At 44.3% G+C, this 16,647-nt stretch overlaps 1 protein-coding gene across 8 annotated transcripts in view; it reads right to left on the reverse strand.

The window, feature by feature from the left end:
• TENM4 (teneurin transmembrane protein 4) overlaps positions 1-16,647 on the reverse strand; it is a 680,333-nt gene that overhangs the window by 474,843 nt on the left and 188,843 nt on the right. For all 8 annotated transcript variants that reach the window (XM_053385165.1, XM_053385169.1, XM_053385167.1 and 5 more), the window contains exon 3: positions 10,575-10,678. The gene's annotated coding sequence lies outside the window, so the exon portion shown is untranslated. The remainder of the gene's footprint in view (positions 1-10,574; positions 10,679-16,647) is intronic.

The raw sequence follows: 16,647 nt of genomic DNA on the forward strand, positions 1-16,647 counted from the left end.
CTAACTCAGTGGCAATTCAGTAAGAGCTAGGCGTGCTCTGGTCCATGGGGCCACAAAGAGTCAGACACGACTAAACAACTACAACAGGTCAGGAGATCTAGTATCCCATTAGTTATTCAACTGTGTTCTAAAAGGAACAATAAAGAATACCAGTATTGTTCATGGGATAGATTTCCATTCCAGACACAGGATGGATAAGCAAACACCTGAAATTTGCACTCCCATTTCGGTTGGGATTTTCTGACACCCCTAATTGCAACTCACAGGTACTGGAAACAAAATTTGGTGATATGCAATGTCCAGACTTTAAATTCAAAAGAATTTTACTTTCATAAACAAAAAACCGAGAAGAAAATATGTACAGTCTCACGCTTATGCACTTTGTTCCTTATAGAGAGCTCCTGCACAGGTTTTTCCCTATTAATGTTTATGGGATCTTCCTCAGTCAGTTTCACTTCAGATAGGTCACACTGACACAACACTGTCCTCAACAGTATCCTGAGAAGCCTCTCTCAGCGGCCATTCTCCCTCAAACACACAGAGAACAGTTAAAAACAACAGCTATTGGAATAACAGTCACAACAGAATGGAATGCCACTCATGTGGCTCACAGTCAGCCAATCACAGGAGAGATACACAGTAATTGAACATTCCCATTTCAGGAAAATAAAGCATTATCCTTAGCACTAGATATGCCACAAGCCTGATCTAGCAGCGCTCTTATTATGTTGTATTTCAGGATGCTCCATGTGAGACCATGGTGAAAACGGTCCCCCCTCCCCAAAAAGTTCAACGACTTTGCTAAAAACAACTTTTTTGTCCGAATTTTCACTTTTTGAAACATGGCAACCCTAATGGTGAGGGGCTGAAGATGAAGTGAGACTTAAACTTCCATCCACCATGCAGTGGTTCTGTTATGTACTGAGTTGAATAGGATCCAAAATGCAGCAGTCTGATTGGTCCTAGAACAATAGGATTCAGAATGCAGCAGTCTGATTGGTCCTAGAACTATAGGATTCAGAATGCAGCAGTCTGATTGGTCCTAGAACAATGCAGCAGTATGATTGGTCCGCAGGAACCACCCAATCCAGCTCCAGGTAGAAGTGAATCCACAACCTGATTGGCCTACAGGAGAATCCCGGAATTAGCCAGTCACGTGTGGCCCATTGTGTAAATAATGTATATAAAACAGATATTTTGGGGAAACTTTCATTCCTCACTACTATGAGCTGAATAAAGAGCATGAAATCCACTCGACTCCGAGTATATTTCAGGTTCTATGACAGATGTTGAGGAACTCCACCAAAGAGAAGGTGATGTAAAAAGAAGGGAAGTTCCCTGAAAGCAGAAAGTTTGAAAGCCACACGTCTTGAGACACAGGCAACTGGCAATGAATTGGGTGAAAATACTCCTGGGGAATCCTGGCAAATAGAAGGGGAAGAAATGGAGGCAGTGAGAGATTTTACTTTCTTGGGCTCCATGATCATTGCAGATGGTGACAGCAGCCACGAAATTAAAAGACGCCTGCTTCTTGGGAGAAGGGCAATGACAGGCCTAGACAGCATCTTGAGAAGTAGAGACGTCACCTTGCCAACAAAGGTCCGTATAGTTAAAGCCATGGTTTTCCCAGTAGTGATGTATGGAAGTGAGAGCTGGACCATAAAGAAGGCTGATCGCCGAAGAATTGATGCTTTTGAATTATGGTGCTGGAGAAGACTCTTGAGAGTCCCATGGACTGCAAAAAGATCAAACGCATCCATTCTTAAGGAAATCAGCCCTGAGTGCTCACTGGAAGGACAGATCATGAAGCTGAGGCTCCAGTACTTTGGCCACCTCATGAGAAGAGAAGACTCCCTGGAGAAGACACTGATGCTGGGAAAGATGGAGGGCACAAGGAGAAGGGGGCGACAGAGGACGAGATGGTTGGATAGTGTTTGCGAGGTTACCAGCATGAGTTTGACCAAACTGCAGGAGGTAGTGGAGGACAGAGGTGCCTGGCGTGCTCTGGTCCATGGGGTCACGAAGAGTCGGACACGACTAAACAACAACAACAACAACTCCTGGGGAAGGCGGCGAACTTATGACAAACTTCCACCCCCAATATATTCTCATTGGATTTTCTTCTTTACCTTCAAAAACATTTCTTCTTTGCTTCATTTCCCCAAGCCCTTTGTGTCTTCGCTTTGTCCAAACCCATTGGGGGGAAACAGAAAGGGAAATGATGGATTCAATTTTGCACAAAGGGATTGCCTGTGGATTTGCTAGATACCCAGAAGCCCCCGAGAGCAGAACCCTGGGACTTCTGGATGTGCCACCAATTTTTTGTTATAAAATAAAAGTGACAGCAACTCACGCATAAGTCTATCTAGAGAGAGGCAGAAGTTGCGCTTTGAAGTCGAATCGAATCTGCGGAAGAAGATGAAGTAAAGGCACTCAAAGCAGAGTTTGGGGGGAAATGTAGGTCTTGTTCATGCGTCTCATTTGCCACGTGGGGATAAGCCAAAGTTTCATGGGACTTCAAGATGGAACTTTTTTTTTAAAAAAATAATATTTATTAAAGTTTCAAAAGTATAACACAAAAAGTAACAACAAAAACATGACAAAAACAAAAAGTAAACAATCAAACAAAAAAAAAGATACACAAAGAAAAAATAAACCTTCTATAGCATAACCTTCATTAACTTGTTTCTTTGACCTCCTGACACCTCCCTTTTTTGTATTCTGCTTCAATTAACTATTTCAGCAAATCCTTTCCATCTTTCCCAAATTTTTATCCATTAATTAGTCTTAAGATAGTGTAGTTTAACCTTTCCTGCTTTCCATCAACAGTCTATTTAACATAAGTCCTTTATAATACTTATGCAAAAGTCACATAATTTCATTCCAGCCTCCTTCTAAACTTCCTTGATTTTACCACGTTTCTGTAAATAGTCTTTAAATTTCTTCCAATCTTCTTCCACCAACTCTTCTCCCTGGTCTCGGATTCTGCCGGTCATTTCCGCCATTTCCATAAAGTCCATCACCTTCATCTGCCATTCTTCCCGGGTGGGTAAATCTTGTGTCTTCCAATATTTTGCGATGAGTATTCTTGCTGCTGTTGTAGCACAAGATGGAACTAATAACATCTCTTCAATAAAGAGCAGAACTGGTTCCACCATTACGCAGAAAGAGGCAACTCCTCAGGCAGGTGGTTTGGGGTATTGTGAAGGGACAGCAAATAGCTGGCTGTTTAATGTATTATTATTGTGTTTTTCTGGAAAGGGTCTTTAGGGAAATTCATGCCCGAGGTGACAAAATAACTGGGCTGGCCTTGAGTAGTCTGTATATTGAATCAGAGGTGGAGGGCACTACATAGAAAAGCTGAACATCGCAAGATTCAAGACAAGGAGTCTAGGATCAGTCTAGGACAGGGGTGGCCAACTCCCAAGAGACTGAGATCTAGTCACAGTGTTAAAAACTAGCAGTGATCTACCCCCTTTTTCGGGGTTCAGGTCAGAGTTGAACTTTTTTTTAGGAGGGATGAAGGCCCATTTTTGGGGCGTTTGGGTCAAAGTTGTTGAGTTTTTTCAGGGAGGAGGTAAAATGTTGAGCTTATTTTAGGGGAGCCACAGTTGTTCAGCTTCCTTGGAAGGAGCCACGGATTTATCAGTGATCTACTGCAGATGTCCAGGGATCTACCGGTAGATCACGATCTACCTGTTGGACATGGCTGGTCTAGGACAAGTTTTGAAACCCCTGAGGATGGGGGGACAACTCACAATAAGAGGCTTGTTGGTTTCTGTGATTCCTGGTGGCTATAGAAGTGCTGAATTGATCAGAAAGCAATCCAAAGTTTTCATGTACAGTGGTACCTTGGTTCTCAAACTTAATCTGTTCCAAAACCAAAGCGTTCCAAAACCCAGGCACAGTTTCCTATAGAAAGTAATGCAAAATGGATTAATCCGTTCCATACTTTTAAAAACAACCCCTAAAACAGCAATTCAACATGAATTTTACTATCTAACGCAGGGCTCTGCAAACTTTTTCAGCGGGGGAAGGGGGGGCGGTCCACTGTCCCTCAGACCTTGTGGGGGGCTGGACTATATTTTGAGAAAATATATATGAATGAATTCCTATGCCCCACAAATAACCCAGAGATGCATTTTAAATAAAAGCACACATTCAACTCATGTAAAAACACGCTGATTCCCGGACCGTCCACAGGCCGGATTTAGAAGGTGATTGGGCCGGATTCGGCCCCCAGGCCTTAGTTTGCCTATCCATGATCTAACGAGACCATTGATCCATAAAATGAAAGCAATGAACAATGTACTGCAGTCACACAATCAGTAGCTGAACTGGGTTCCACATTGACACAAAAACAAAACAAAGAGCCACAAAAACAAAAAAGCAAAATAAATAGCAAAAGCAGACAGACCTCAGCATAACATTCAAAGCGGAAGTGTGGCACTCAAAACGGAGCACGTTCGGCTTCCGAAAAATGTACCCAAACTGGAACACTTACTTCCAGGTTTGCAGTGTTTGGGTTCCAAGTTGTTTGTGTACCAAGGTGTTTGAGAACCAAGGTACCACTGTAACCCAAAGGCAGGGAGACAAATCTTCAGTTTGAATGCAAAAAAAATCTTGTGTTGGTGCGCTGAAATTAGGGTGCACATAGACCAGGCGTAGGAAAACTCCGGACCTCCAGATGTTTGGGACTACAATTCCCATCATCCCTAGCTAACAGGACCAGTGGTCAGGGATGATGGGAACTGTAGTCCCAAACATCTGGGGGGCGGAGTTTGCCTATGCCTGGCATAGACCCTTCTGCTCCACTTGGAAGGCAGGGATGATCTGGGGAGCCTGAGAGGTCTCCTCCCACAGCCAGGATCTTATCATGTGACCCTGCCTATCAAGCCAGAGGAGGAGGAATCTTCCCAGATGCAATGGCTGTCCTTCAGGAGCCTCTGGGGAAAAGAAAGTTCTTCATGCAGGTCCTTGTCAAACTATGGAACTCCTTTCCCCCAGGAGGCAGTGAAGGCCACCAACATAGTAAAGGTAAAGGGGCCCCTGACCATTAGGTCCAGTTGTGACCGACTCTGGGGTTGTGGCGCTCATCTCGCTTTATTGGCCGAGGGAGCCAGGGTACAGCTTCTGGGTCATGTGGCCAGCAGGACTAAGCTGCTTCTGGCGAACCAGAGCAGCGCACGGAAACGCCGTTTACCTTCCCGCCAGAGTGGTACCTATTGATCTACTTGCACTTTTGAAATATACTCAGAGTCGCGAAGTGATTTCATGCTCTTTATTCAGCTCATAGTGGTGAGGAGGAATGAATGAAAGTCCCCTCAAAGTATCTGCTTTATATACATTATTTACACAATGGGCTGCACATGATTGGCTAATTCCGGAATTCTACTGTAAGCCAATCAGGTTGTGGATTCACTTCTATCTGGAGCATGATTGGGTAGTTCCTGCCAACCAATCATACTGCTGCATTGTTCTAGGACCAATCAGACTGCTGCATTCTGAATCCTATTGTTCTAGGACCAATCAGACTGCTGCCTTTTGGATCCTATTGTTCTAGGACCAATCAGACTGCTGCAGTTTGGATCCTATTCAACTCAGTACATAACAACTTTGATGTGCTTCCGAACTGCTAGGTTGGCAGGAGCAGGGACCGAGCAACGGGAGCTCACCCCGTTGTGGGGATTCGAACCGCCAACCTTGTGATTGGCAAGTCCTAGGCTCTGCGGTTTAACCCACAGCGCCAGCTGTGTCCCGCCACCAACATAGATGGCTTTAAAAGAGGATTAGACAAATTCTCAGAGGAGAGGGCTACCAGTAATGCTGGCTATGCTCTTGCTTCCACAGTTGGAGGCAGCAAAGCTTCTGAATACCAGTTGCTGGATACCACAGGAGTGGAGAGTGACGCTTGTGCTTGGATCCTGCTTGCTGGTTTCCCGTGCTGTGAGAACAGGTTGCTGGACTAGATGGGCCATTGGCCTGGTCCAGCAGGTTCTCCTTACGTTCTTGTGTTGGCCTTGAGAAGAAAGGCTTTGTGAGCACATGAAACCATACGAATACCTCAGACCACTGGCCCACCTCGTTATGCATTGTCTGCACTGACTAATAATAATATGGAATTTTTATTTATACCCCGCCCTTCCCGGTTCAGAAAACCGGGCTCAGGGCGGCTAACAACAAATTTAAAACACTTAACTGATGCAACAAAAAACAGCATAAAATACAGTATAAAACGTGAATAACAATAAATTCAGAATTCAAAAATCAATTTAAGGGGGGAAATCCATCCAATAAACATTAGATGATCACCAGGGCTAGCTGGATAAATTAGTCCTATTTGGGCCAGCGAGGAGACCAGGGGAGAATTAGCTGTGGGATCCCAGAGCGGGTAATCTTCATAAAAAGGGGAGGGGGAGGGAAGGAAGGGGAACACAAGATCAGGCTAAGTTCAAATTGAAAGCCAGGTGGAATAGTTCTGTCTTACAGGCCCTGCAGAAGGAAGTTAAATCCTGAAGGGCCCTGGTCTCCTGGGACAGAGGATTCCACCAGGTCGGAGCCATCACTGAGAAGGCCCTGGCCCTGGTAGAGGATAATCTGACCTTAGGGCCCGGGAGCTCTAAACTATGATTATTCATGGAACTTAAGGTCCTCTGTGGGGCTAGCAGGGTTTAACAGCCTCCTTTCAGGCAGGGTCTCTGGCATAGCCAGAGTTCCTACATGTGAGGACACTCCTGTTCTAACACAACTGCAATATTTTGCTGCAGGTTCCCACTTGCGATGACTAACAACTAATTGCCATCTCCTGCCGTCGTGACTTTCTCTTACTGTTCCCAGACCCACAGAACAACTCGAAGGTTTATTGCATGCAGATGGTTCCCCCGGTTTCTCTTTATACATATTTGAAAAGTTTCTGGGTTCCTTTCCCTTTTAAAACACAAAAGCAACAAGGCAGAAGAAATCCAATTTTCATGGCAAGAAACCAGCATTGTAGGTAATGCGACAGAAGGAAATGTTTTGGCTGTGCTTGGGGTAGGGGGAACACACACCCCCAACGACAATCTTTTGCAAAGCAAGATGTGATTAACAAGCAGGAAGCAAGCGCTATGCGATTCTACAGGATTTGGTAATTGAATCCACGAAGGATAATGACGTTGACCTTCCCATTTGGAACTAAACTAGGCATTCAGCTTATAAGTGCTGTTCGCATTAATTCTAATTGCCCATACATGGCTAACGCGGCAGGATACTACTGGGAGGACAAGGAACAGGTAAATAATGATTACCATTAGCCTGTTTTACTAACAACATCAACAAAGCAAGGAGTATTTATGACAACGGTTTCTGGACCATGTAAAAGGCAGATTTCGACATCTGGATGCCATCGCTCCAACACAAGGGTTTCCCTCCGCGTGCCAGAGCCCATGCATCAAAGCATATCGTAAGGACATAAAGTCTGCCTTGTTGATTCAGACCAAACATCCATCGAGTCCAGAATTCTGGCTCCGAGGATCAAATGGTTATTTCTGACGATTGTTACTTCTGATGGAATAATCTCCCTTCTCTTGTTCTGGGGGTTCTTCCCAATGCTCCTAAGAAGAGTTTGGATTTGATATCCCACTTTATCACTACCCGAATAATAATAATAATAATAATAATAATAATAATAATAATAATAATTTATTTATACCCCACCTATCTGGCTGAGTTTCCCCAGCCACTCTGGGTGGCTTCCAATCGAGTGTTAAAAACAATACAGCATGAAATATTAAAAACTCCCCTAAACAGGGCTGCCTTCAGATGTCTTTTAAAGTTAAGATAGCTACTTATTTCCTTCACATCTGAAGGAAGGGCGTTCCACAGGGCGGGCGCCACTACTGAGAAGGCCCTCTGCCTGGTTCCCTGTAACCTCACTTCTTGCAGGGAGGGAACCACCAGAAGGCCCTTGGCGCTGGACCTCAGTGCAGAACGATGGGGGTGGAGACGCTCTTTCAGGTATACAGGACCTAGGCCTGAAGGAGTCTAAAAGTGGCTAACATTCTCCTTTCCCTTCCTCCCCCACAACAAGCACTCTGTGAGGTGAGTGAGGCTGAGAGACTTCAAAGAAGTGTGACTGGCCCAAGGTCACCCAGAAGCTGCATGTGGAGAAGCGGAGACGGGAACCCGGTTCCGCAGATTACGAGACTACCACTCTTAACCACCACACCACACTAGCTCCAAAGCAGGTTTGGGGTGGGGACAGGGGACACAGAGGGAGCAAGCCCCATGGGAATGGCAGGGCTCATCGCACTGCTTCCTGCTAGTGCAACAATCGAGTTGGAGCCAATGTTTGTTCTCTGTACCTATTTTGCAATACTCCCTTCATCTGACGCGGCAGCTAAAAAAAGCCAATGCAATTCTGGGCTGTATCAATAGGAGTATAGCATCTAGATCAAGGGAAGTAATAGTGCCACTGTATTCTGCTCTGGTCAGACCTCACCTGGAGTACTGTGTCCAGTTCTGGGCACCACAGTTCAAGAAGGACACTGACAAACTGGAACGTGTCCAGAGGAGGGCAACCAAAATGGTCAAAGGCCTGAAAACGATGCCTTATGAGGAACGGCTAAAGGAACTGGGCATGTTTAGCCTGGAGAAAAGGAGGTTAAGGGGTGATATGATAGCCATGTTCAAATATATAAAAGGATGTCACATAGAGGAGGGAGAAAGGTTGTTTTCTGCTGCTCCAGAGAAGCGGACACGGAGCAATGGATCCAAACTGCAGGAAAGAAGATTCCACCTAAACATTAGGAAGAACTTCCTGACAGTAAGAGCTGTTCGACAGTGGAATTTGCTGCCAAGGAGTGTGGTGGAGTCTCCTTCTTTGGAGGTCTTTAAGCAGAGGCTTGACAACCATATGTCAGGAGTGCTCTGATGGTGTTTCCTGCTTGGCAGGGGGTTGGACTCGATGGCCCTTGGGGTCTCTTCCAACTCTATGATTCTATGACCTTAGGAACAAAGATAGCGACATGTTTCATAGGGGCAAAGGATGCTTCCTTGTATTGAGTCAGACCATTGGGTCCATCTAGCGCAGTATTGTCTGCTTTGACTGGCCATGGCTATTTCTTCCAGAGTTTGAGATAGGGGTCTCTCCCAGCCCTACCTGGACATGCCTGGGACTGAACCTTTGGACCCCCTGCAAGCAAATTGGATGCTGTATCACTGAACTGCAAACCCTTTCCTAAATCAGGATATTTATGGCCCATGCCACATATGCAAGTGTTTACTTGTAAGCCCTCTCCATCTAATCTGGCATTAGAATAAAATAATAATCTGTACAAAAATTTGCCTATATCTCTGTGTATGCTCACACATGCATTTTCTCACAAAATATGCTCTTTGGGAAATGCATTTTATTCCAAAAGTGTGAGTTTCTACATGCATGTGGATTTGATCCTTGGGCCCAGAATCATGTTGTGGCCTTCAGAGAAGTGAGAGATCCCATGCACAGCTACATTCTGACTTGCACATTCACCCAGGGGGCGAAGACCAGGCTGCCTCATATTGGAAATCGCAAATACAATATTCACAAATGTAATTCACAAATATGAAATTCCTCAAGCATCTCCGTGGAGGTTTCATTCAGCTCTCATGAGAACTTATAAGGTGCCTCATACTTTAGATTTGCCCATCTACCCCAGCATTCTCCAACCTGGTGCCCTCCAAATGCTTTTGACCACACTCCCATCATCTGCAACCAGTGTTCCTAGCAGTGCCGGATTTACGTATAAAGTAAACAAGCTATAGCTTAGGGCCCCACTCTCTTGGCGGCCCTCCACAAAATTAAAAGAAAAAAAACCTGGATGTACATTTCCAAAATATAAGATAAAAAACAAATAAAATAAAACCTACATCCAGCAACAGTGTTTTGTGTTGTGTAGGCTCCTATGATGTAAGTAATGGGCCCCGCCTGCTAGCCTGCTCCCTAAAATATCACTCATTTCCTCCTTTCTATATATAGAGTGCCTACATTCTGCATGTGCAAATGGCTTTAGATACTTATTAGGTCCATAAATGGGCAGGGGTACCTTTACCTTTACCTTTAGGTCCATAAATTGCCATAGAGCATATATACAACACAAAAAACAGTGACAATTTGTTGTTGACAAAGGGCAGTTGGGCATATAAAGGGCCCCATTACCTTCAGTAGCTTAGGGCCTCATCAAACCTAAATCCGGCCCTGGTTCCTAGCCATTTAAAGACTTACTGCGTTCAAGTGCACCCAACGAGAATGGGACAAGGCAAATCTTCATTTGCCTTTCACTCGGCAGTCGCCACACCGAAAGATAAAGTCGCCGCTGGCTGCCTGGCAAGCGCATGTGTGTACACCTAGTTAGAAAACATTTCCTTCCATTTCTATATTGCAAACAGGTCTTTGCCAGTAGCCACCCCACTGCTAATGATCTCTGAAACGGTCCCCTCGGCCGCTCTTGTTGACTATTCCAAAACACCACCTGGACACACTTAGAAATGCAAGACTGCCCACGGCGGAAGCAAAAGCTTTCCCCATGCGAGATAAGATTCGGTGCGGATGATACCTGGCTCCATTACAGCAAAAGCAAGAATCGCAGGGGCCTGGAGCTCTGCAAATCCCTCTTTGGTGTCATCGAATCTTCCTTTAAGGGCAGCCCAGAAGAACATTCTGAAAAAGGAGAGGAAATAAAGAGAATCATTCCACGTGTGTTAGGCCACTGGAGGGGGCAACTATTTTCCTCGGCGGAGCTCCGCCGAGCAAGTGAAACACATACACAATTAGCAAATTAATTAGGTGGAGAAATAGTTGGATGGAGTCCGTTGCACCGCCAGGCCTTCTTCCTGCCACCTAGAAGAATGATTTTGTTTTTATTTTTTAACCCTCACAGTCCTTTCCCAGGCGCCAAGAGTTCATATCACCCCCCCCCCTTCCCCTGTAAATGTAGATGGCTCAGAGATTGGCGGAAGTGGAGACTGGGGCAGGCCATGAGAAAGAGATCTTGACCTTGCGCAAAAAATACCCTTTGGGGGCAGCTGACTGAGAATTAGCCAAAGGTGCCAGCTGTCTGAAAGAACATTCATGCCTCAGAGCTGAAAGACACAGATTTTCTATCCACAGCTAAGAGTGCCTCAGCCAATGATGTCTACTAGAGCCAGATGAAAGGACATAGGCCCATGACCTATATCTATTATCCCGCCTTTCTCCCAGGAAAAACAATCTCTCAAAGGACCTGTTGATGGCATTTTACCATTGTACTGTGGAGAGTGTATTAACTTATGGTCTGTGTGTGTGGTTTCGGAGCTGCAAGGTCAGGGGGAAAACAGTGCTGTCCAGGGTTGTAAAGACTGCGGAGAGAATAACTGGGTGCACTCTTCGCACCTTGGACCAAATCTATGCTTCCAGGTGCCATAAGAAAGCTGCAGAGATAGCGCAGGATAGTGCGCACCCCGGAAATGATCTCTTTCAGCTTCTGCCTTCTGGAAGAAGGTACAGGGATATATAGACTAGGACTAGCCGCCTGGGAAACAGTTTCTACCCAAATGCGATTTTGGTTTTAAACGCATTGTAAGGAGTCTGTATGGGAGTATATTGTATATAAAAATGGGGTATCTGAGTTTTTAGGGGGCTAACCAGGTTGGGATAGCTGGGATAGCAGGCTTGTTGGGTTTTGAATGGCTTATGTAGATTTTTCAATTTCGTTGTTCTGTATGGGACAATGACAATAAAGATTATTGTATCGTAAGATTTACAGAAGCCTTCCTGGTTTCTCATTTGATCCTGGAATGTCCCGCTTTTCCTTAGGGCGTCCCTATTTGCACCAGAGAAATATTGGTGGGTATAGTTGGACCTCCCTATTTTCATCAGAGAAATGTTGGTGGGTATGGAGTTATGCAACCCCCAAGCCAAGGAGACAAGTAACTATACAACCTTTAGAAGACATCTGAAGGCAGCCCTGTATGGGGAAGTTTCAATGTTTTATTATGCTTTTATATATGTTGGAAGCTGTCCAGAGTAGCTGGGAGAACCCAGTCAGGTGGGTGGGGTACAAATAGTAAAATTATTATTTGTATTATGAAATAGGATATCCCCATTTTCTTCGGCAGAAATGTTGGAGGGTATGAAATTAAAATAACACACACACACACACACATAAATAAAAATATTTAAATAAGTAACCCTGCTTTAAGAAACACTGGGAACACCTAAAACCATTTGAAAGCATGCACACACACAGAATGAAAAAACATTTGTCTGTTGGCTAGGATTGCCAGATTTCCAGAGGTAAAAATCCAGACAAAGAAACATGTTGAGCGCTGTTTTTTTGCATGATTGCCCGCACCAGACCCCAAACCTGAGCCACCCATGAACACATTTTTTAACCCCCCCAAAAAAACCTGGACATTTGCTTAAAATTGTAAAAAAATTCCTCCGGATGGGCATGTAGACCCCCCCCCCAAAAAAGAGGACATGTCCGGGATTTCCCGGACATATGCCAATCCTACTGTTAGCACAAGGAAGGCAGAAGGGAGATCAGCCTAGCCACACAAACCCCATTCTCTTATTTTCTTCACAGTGCATGAGAGTTTTGGATTTGATATCCCGCTTTATCACTACCTGAAGAAGTCTCAAAGCGGCTAACATTCTCCTTTCCCTTCCTCCCCCACAACAAACACTCTGTGAGGTGAGTGGGGCTGAGAGACTTCAGAGAAGTGTGACTAGCCTAAGGTCACCCAACAGCTGCATGTGGAGGAGCGGGGAAGCGAACCCGGTTCCCCAGATTACGAGTCTATCGCTCTTAACCACTACACCACACTGGCTCTCTCACCACAGAGGCTACCCCAAACCTTGCCATAGTCCTCAGACCAGTGTTTTCTCTGACATGCTCATCTTTTTTACATGTTCAGATTTATGGAGAGTTTGTGTACATGGAGGAGCACTCGATTATGTGGTTCCCCAGCGGAAGCGAGATTCTGCAGAGACAAAAGTACCTTCCACTTTGCTGTTTGTGAGAACAAGGGTATTTGGGTGCATTTTAGCGCTGCTCCAGAGCATCCGAGCACTTCCTCGAGTCCATCTGGGATATGAGATTTTAGAAGGGAAAACTTCCTCTCAAATGGAAGGATGGGAAACAAGGCTACTTCATCATCATCTGTGCTTAAGCTTTACTTAGTGATGGAATCAGAGAAAGGTCAGGGGATCTCAAGAGGTTGAGGACTCCTGTGGCCTGAGGCTGCTGTGGATTTTGAGCGCTCTGGCTTCTGAGTCCTCTTCAGGGGAAAGGAAGTTCAACATCAGTCACATTGGACTTCAAAAAGAGGACACTTCTAAATGAAAATAAAATGAGGGGATTCGTAAAAAGGAAGCTGGAAGAGAAAGTCAAGAGGGTCAAAGCTCTTCAGAATGCTAGGGGGGTTCTTCAAAATCGCAATAATAGAAGTTGAGCAAAAATGTATACTGACGATCAATGTGGTTGCTACAAAACCCAAGAGGATTTCTGTGTGGTTTAACAAGTTAGTGTCAAAGAAGTTATATGGGGCTTCCTTCAGAAAATGGAAGTCTTGCCCAAGTAAAGAGGACCAAAAGGAACAGAAACGTTGGCCAAAGAAATTCCAGTACACAATAAGGGATGCTGAAAAAAGAATTCTGAGGAACATGTTGCCAAAACCGTAAAAGCAAACAACAAATTATGTAAAGGCATTAGAAACAGGAGACCAAGCAGGCAAATTGTTGGACCTTTGGATGAGAAGGGAGTCAAAGGTGTCCTCAATGAGGAAAAGGATGTTTAAGAGAAGGTGAAGGTATTATTTGCATCCGTCATCACTGCAGGAGATGTAGAGTAGTTCATCTGTGCCTGATCCAATTTTCTCAGCAAGGGAGTCATAATAAATGTGGCAAATAGTAGTGAAGAGAGATGAGCACAATAAAAACCGACAAATCGCTGCATCTGCATGGCATCCACCTGAGAGTTCTTAAAGAACTCACATGTGAAATTGCTGATCTTCTAACAAAAATATGTAAATCGTCCTTAAGATAGGTAGCTGAAGGCTGGGAAATACCAATGTAAACCAATTTTAAAAAATAATTTGCGGTTGGGGAGGCTGGTAAAGGAAGCTACAAGTAGGTTAGCTCAGTATCTGTCCTGGAAAAAAACTGGTGGAAAAACATGATCAAAGACAGAACAGCCAGCATATAGAAGAACAAGCCATGCTGAAGAAGAACCAGCATGGCTTCTGCAATGGTATGTGCTGCCTAACATTTTGGAGTTTTGTTGAAAGTGTCCATAAGCCTAGGTCAAAGGACGGTGGAGGAGATACTGTTTACAGTCATACCTTGTGTTGTGTTCGGTTCAGGTTGCGTCTCTTTGGCTTGCGAACCCGGCAAACCTGGAAGTGTATATTTCTGGGTTTCACGCGCCTGCGTGCGCAGAAGTGTTCTGCATGCTTCGCACATGCGCAGAAGTGCTCTATCACGCTTTGCACTTGCGCAGAAGTGCTCTATCACGCTTTGCACTTGCGCAGAAGTCCACCCCAGAATGGATCCTGTCCACAACTAGAGGTACCACTGTACTTGGATTTTCAGTTAGCTGTTGATACTGATCCTTCATTAAAGACTCATTGAATAAGCTTAGCAGAGGTGGGGAAAAGGGAGAAGTCCTCTTGGTGTTGTTTAGTCGTTTTTTTATTTTTATAAATGATATTTTATATATGATATTTTATAAATGATATTTTATAAATGATATTTTATAAATGATATAAATGATATTTATTAAAGTTTTAACAATAAACACAAACAATAACAACAAAAACAACACAAATACAAAAAATAAACAGTCAAACAATAATAAAAAACACACAAAATTAAGTTAAACCTTCTATGATATCCCTTCGTTAGCTTGTTTCTTTGACCTCCTCACATCTCCCTTTTTGTATTCTGCTTCAATTTGTTATTTCAGCAAATCCTTTCCATCTTTCCCTAATTTTTATCCATAATTTATTATAGCAATGTAATTTAACCTTTCCTGCTTTCCATCAATATTATATAACATATATTCTTTAAAATACTTATGCAAAAGTCAGATTATTTAATTCCAGTCTCCTTCTAAACTTCCTTAATTTTACTATGTTTCTGTAAGTAGTCTTTAAATTTCTTCCAACCTTCTTCCACCTCCCTGATCTCGAATTCTGCCGGTCATTTCCGCCATTTCCATGTAGTCCATCACCTTCATCTGCCATTCTTCCGGGGTGGGTAGATCTTGTGTCTTCCAATATTTCGCGATGAGTATTCTTGCTGCTGTTGTAGCATACATAAAAAAAGTTCTATCCTTCTTTGTTTAGTCGTTTAGTCATGTCCAACTCTTCGTGACCCCCTGGGCCAGAGCACACCAGGCACTCCTGTCTTCCACTGCCTCTCGCAGTTTGGTCAAACTCATGCTGGTAGCTTCGAGAACACTGTCCCACCATCTGGTCCTCTGTCATCTCCTTCTCCTTGTGCCCTCCATCTTTCCCAACATCAGGGTCTTTTCCAGAGAGTCTTCTCTTCTCATGAGGTGGCCGAAGTCCTCTTATGTATCATTAATTGGTTAAAAAATCAGAAAGCAGGGAAAGGAATAAATGAAAACTTCTTCCAGTGGAAGGATGTAGGAAGCTGGGTCCCCCAAGAGATCTGCACTGGGACAGATGCTTTTTAACTTGTTCATAAATAATCTGTAATTAGGATAAGCAGTGAGATGGCCAATTTGCTGGTGACACCCAACTGTTCAGGATGGCCAAAGCTAAATAGGATTGTGTGGAGTTCCAAGTAGGTTTATCCAAAGAGGATGAACAGGCATCAAAACGACAGATACAGGTTCAACGAAAACAAGTGTTAAGCGATGAACACTGGGGCAAAAACGTACACTAATGGGGTCTGAAATGGTAGCAACTGGCAATCCTTGGGAGGGCTGGTGGCTTAGAGTTACCAGTATGGTGTAGTGGTTAGAGTGGTGGACAAGGATCTGGTAGACTAGGGTTCAAATCTGTATGAATCTCATTGGGTGACATTGGCCAATTACTATTCCCAGATTAACCTAACCTCACAGGGTGGTTGTGAGGGTGAAATGTGGGAGAGCCATCTCCGCCACCCTGAGCTCTATGAAGGAAGTATGAAATATGAATATAGTGGTGAAAACAAACAAACAACAATAATAATTTATTATTTATACCCCACCCATATGGCTGGGCTTCCCCAGCCACTCTGGGCGGCTTCCAACCAAATATTAAAATACAGCATCAAACATTAAAAGCTTCCCTAAACAGGGCTGCCTTCAGATGTCTTCTAAAAGTTTGGTAGTTGTTGCTCTTTCTGACATCTGGTGGGAGGGCGTTCCACAGGGCGGGTGCCACTACTGAGAAGGCCCTCTGCCTGGTTCCCTGTAACTTGGCTTCTCGCAGTGAGGGAACCGCCAGAAGGCCCTTGGTGCTGGACCTCAGTGTCTGGGCTGAACAATGGGGGTGGAGACGCTCCTTCAGATATACAGGACAGAGGCCATTTAGGGCTTTCAAGGTCAACACCAACACTTTGAATTGTGCTTGGAAATGTACTGGGAGCCAATATAGGTTTTTCAAGACCGGTGTTATGTGGTCTCGGCAGCCACTCAC

The sequence above is a fragment of the Podarcis raffonei genome, chromosome 4 (assembly GCF_027172205.1).
Source record: "Podarcis raffonei isolate rPodRaf1 chromosome 4, rPodRaf1.pri, whole genome shotgun sequence".
In the NCBI taxonomy this organism is placed as follows: domain Eukaryota; kingdom Metazoa; phylum Chordata; class Lepidosauria; order Squamata; family Lacertidae; genus Podarcis; species Podarcis raffonei.